Source organism: Psammomys obesus, unplaced genomic scaffold, assembly GCF_907164565.1.
Source record: "Psammomys obesus unplaced genomic scaffold, mPsaObe1.curated_primary_1811, whole genome shotgun sequence".
NCBI lineage: Eukaryota > Metazoa > Chordata > Mammalia > Rodentia > Muridae > Psammomys > Psammomys obesus.
This window is the reverse complement of record NW_026593286.1, coordinates 42,621,059-42,625,887: the sequence shown is the minus strand read 5'-3', so window position 1 is coordinate 42,625,887 and position 4,829 is coordinate 42,621,059. Positions and strand designations below refer to the sequence as shown.

The window sequence follows — 4,829 nt, the reverse complement described above, 5'->3', positions numbered from 1 at the left end:
AAGAAGAAGAAGAAGAAGAAGAAGAAGAAGAAGAAGAAGAAGAAGAAACAGAAAGAGAAAGTCAGCCCACAAACCATCCTGAAAAATAATCAGACTAACCTTGTGCTTCCATTGTAGAGTTTGAGTTGTAAATAATAATTAATAATAACAAATACCTAAGCTATACATCCAAATGTATTGCCTAGGAAACATCAAATGTACTGAATCAATTGACCAAGTGATTAATTCCCAGCTGATCAGCTTATTATAACATGTTTAAGACAGACTCAAGTTACTTCCTCTAGCCCAGCAAGATGCCCAATGGAAAGAAGGTCATGGGTAAAATGGTGACCCCGAACCCCAGCTACGTGAAGAAACAGGAAGCCAAAAAGGTGGTCAATCCTTTGTTTGAGAAAAGGCCCAAGAACTTCGGCATTGGGCAGGATATCCAGCCAAAAGAGGTTTCACACGCTTCGTCAAATGGCCCTTTACGTTAGACTGCAGCGGCAAAGAGCCATCCTCTATAAGCGGCTCAAGGTATCTCCCGCCATTAACCAGTTCACCCAGGCCCTGGACCGGCAAACAGCGACCCAGATGCTTAAGCTTGCCACAGGTGCAGGCCAGAGACAAAGCAGGAGAAGAAATAGAGGCTACTGGCCCGCGCTGAGAAGAAAGCTGCTGGGGAAGGGGACATCGCAACTACGAGAGCACCCGTCCTTCAAGCAGGGGTCAATACAGTCACCACCTTGGCGGAGAGCAAGAAGGCTCAGCTGGTGGTGATTGCCCATGATGTAGACCCCACTGAGCCGGTGGTTTTCCTACCTGCCCTGTGTTGAAAGACAAGGGTCCCCTCCTGCATTGTCAAGGGAAAGGCAAGGCTGGGGCAGCCGGTCCACAGAAAGACTCGCTCCACTGTTGTCTTCACACAGGTTAACTCAGAAGACAAGGGTGCTCTGGCTAAGCTGGTGGAGGCTATTAGGACCAGTTGCAATGACAGATTCGATGAGATCCGCCACCACTGGGGAAGCAATGTCCTGGGTTCTAAATCTGTGGCTTGCATTGCCAAGCTGGAAAAGGCCAAAGCTGAAGAACTCGCCACTCTAAACTGGGTTAGATTTACACTGCTAACTTTTCTGTATGTAAATATAATTACAAAAAAAAAAAAAAAAAAGACTCAAGACTTGAAAACACAATTTCTAAATAGCCTTGAGTCCATTTTAAGGAACATGATAAAATACTGATAACTTTAAGTTAGAATACAATCTTATAGATCAAAAAGCCCCTTAGAAATGTGCAATGCTAGTCTAATTCATATCACTAGCTATAAATATAACCTCTGGATAATGATGTGAAAGCATGCCTAATAACACAATCATCAAGCATAAGAACAAAATGAATAATTTTAAAATACTTATTCTTTTTAATTTATTTATTTATACATATGAGTGCTCTATTTGCATGTATGTCTGCATGACAGAAGAGGGCATCAGATACTATTATAGATGGTTGTGAGCCACAAGATGATTGCTGGGAATTGAATTCAGGATCTCTGGAAGAGCAGCCAGTGCTCTTAACTTCTGAGCCATCTCTCCAGAACAAGATATTTATTCTTATACAAGCCAAGATGCACAGACTATAGGAAAATGAGGAGGCATCTATTTTAAGAGATTTTGCAAAACTAATTATATAAACCTATTATATAAAACCTATTATATAAAATTTCATGAAGCTATAAATTGCTATCATCATTAACAAATAAAGGAAAAAAATTACATACATCATGTTTGGATAATAATATAGTAGTTTAAATGACCACCAGGCATAGAAGCACGTAGATTACAGATGTGTCAATCTAGAGAAAAGATCTCAAGTTATCTCCTAAACAAAAAGATCACATTCTCTTCTCTTCTTCCTCTCCTAATTGTTCCCGCAGCACCTTGTCAGCTAGTAACCCCAGTAATCTAAATGGATTCTCAAGACTGTACAGAAACCCCAGTGAAGAGGTCAATGCTGGAAACACGACCCTACACACGCTTGCCTTCTGTCTCTTCTTTTTTGACTAGAATACGATCTAGGTCCAAATATTACCATGGCCTGCCTAAAGAATTCTACCTCTTCTAGTGACACGCAGTGACATAAGTTTCAGACACGGGGACAAAATGCAGTGGCTCGTGAAGTCCCTGACAAAAGAGGAGCTCAGGAGAGACTGCACACACAGAGGCGGGGGCTCAGCGTGTCTCCAGATTTAATGTCCTGGCACACACCTCAAGACCAAGTTCTGACATCCCACCAATACGCCTATTGGAAGCTTGTAAAAATGATGTCTGCTTGCAAATTAGAGATGATCAAACTAAAAAGAGTGCTGAGGGAAGGAAGGAAGTGTTCCAGAACAGTGAATATTTCCAAGTGAATCTATTAAATAGGACTTGAGAGTCTTGGGAAGGGTTGGAAAACATTTCATTAACTACGGTACTAAGGAGGGTACAAGGCAAAGACAGAATTACTGAGGAGCTTCTTAATGGCTGTCCGGAAGACCAAGACTTATCGCAACTACTATTATTCTAGAATTTGTCTTTGGGGATGAAAAGACTCAAGAGGTGACAAAAGTAGATGTGACATGGAGCATGCGAATAAGAACTGTAAATGACAATCATGTTGAAAGGGCATCAAGGACAGAATGGTCAAAAGATATTATGAAAATTTCTCATAGGACATGCTTTCTAAAAGCAAGGATGGCAAAAAGGGCCTGCAGGAAGGGAAACCACAGATGAACAGGGGTGACACCACATAACTGCAGAGAAAGGAGTATGCGGGACATGACAGTGACTCATGGCATTCATTTGTACTCAATGCCCAATAGCAAGTGTGCTTGAGGAGTTAAAGCAGCCATGTTATTTTAAGGGCAAGGGACTCCGAGACTTAGACCTCTGGTCAAATCACCAGAAGCAGTGAAAAAATCTAGAATGAGTAGTACAAAAATAAATGATAAATATTGGTCATAAACTCATGACCAGCAACTACATAGTACAGCTTATGAGGCATATCTTGTAAATTTTTCTCCAGAAAAATTATGAGTCTCCATAGTGGAACTGAATGTGTGTTGGCAAATGTGGATCTTTACTCACTGTCTGATTCAAATGTTAATATTTTATGGGAACCCCTTTACATATACACCCAGACACAGTGTTTTGCCAGATATCTGGTCCAGTCCATCTCCTGGTCAAGGTGACACATAAAATTAGCTATAACAGGTACAACCACCATATGGATTACCCATAATTTTGCTTCTTTTGTAGAAATATCTCATTCAGAAAGCTGCCCTCTGGATACTGAAATGTTCCAATTATACATTCAAAGAAGTAAAAGTGCCAAGGAGTTCACATAGCATGTGTGTGCGTACGTAGTGTGGGTACAGAGGCACACAGCTCCCTTTTCAAAATGGGATGCTTTTGCCAGCAGGGTAATACTCCAACTCTTCCCATGAAACTTTCATGAGGTTTAAAGTTTGGCTGTAACCTCACCTTTGGATAGTCTCTGACTCTCCCTACTCAGTTTTCTGTACATCAGTAGCTGTTTTTGTGTGGATAGCTTACTAAAGTCCTCACATAATTGTCTTCTCTATTTTTAGATCTTCAGGAAAATCACACTTTTTTTTTTTACAGCTAACATTCACTTTATTCAATTCTGTTCTCTTAACTCAGAAGGCAACAAATGACCACATGAAAAAGGGAGAAATTGATCTAGGTACAGGTGTTTACAGTAGCAGAAAACTGACACCCACATCACTAAGTGGTTTCTATGACTCCTACAACAGACACCCCTAGGCCTTAGTCTTTCCTGTCCCTGAAAGGTACTGCCATGACTACAAAACGAGGTATTCATACAGACAGGAATAGAAACATACAAATACATGTATACTGTCTTAATTTTTTTATTAATGCCAAAACTATTGTTGGAGAGTATTTGAAAGATATTTGACACAGCAGCAATAAGCTGAAAACAGAACATCCGATCGACAGGGCAAATTAAATGTGTGGATACAGGGCGATTAAGCAAAGAACTTAGAGACCCATCACAAATGAGGTCTTTATTAACACTTCAGTGTGCCACTATGTTTTCGTCTTTTCTCTCGATATTGACTGAAAAGTTAAGATTCTAGGATGATTTAAACAAGAGCTTTGAACATCACGATGTAAAATCGAGGCGTCACCGAAGCTAGCCTGGTGCTCCCCATCCTGGAGAGGAAAGGAAGGAGCTAATTTGCAGCATCGCGACAAGTGCCAGGGTTCTCGCATGACGGCGCCGGCGCCTGCATCCGCACGCACAACAGTGCAGAAATGTCCAATGCGCAGTTAAGTTTGTCTCAAAAATTTATCAACCTAAATTTAAGAATATACTTCGATGGAGCATTTGTGCAACACAGAAATGACGCGCCTAATAGGTAAATTCATCAGCGGAAAGCTGCTGTTACTGTGTAAGGGTAAGGACACACTAAGATTTCACAGTAATAACAATTATGCTGAACGTTGAAACAACAATTCCTTGTTCACCTCTGGAATACAGATGTCACCCCCCCCCCAGAGATTGGTAATGGGGCAAAGACCACAACCATAAACGTGAAACTATAAGAACATCTACATGCAAATATCACATTTTCTTCAGTTTTCATCTCGACTATCAGTATTTTGAAGTTTAAAAATCAAACCATAATTTGTTAATAATGAACTACTACACATTTCAAACTGACCATTTGATAACTGATCGTGTAAAACTAATCCCAAATGGTGACTGATTTGTCTTCAGATTATAAGTAATAAAGCATAAAAGTCTTTCCTAGTAAACTTCCTTGA

The 4,829-nt window shown here is 40.4% G+C and overlaps 1 pseudogene; it reads left to right on the top strand.

Moving 5' to 3' along the window:
• The first annotated feature begins 293 nt into the window (after positions 1 to 293).
• Positions 294 to 3,803, top strand: LOC129683832 (60S ribosomal protein L7a-like; annotated as a pseudogene).
• The last annotated feature ends 1,026 nt before the right edge of the window (positions 3,804 to 4,829 follow it).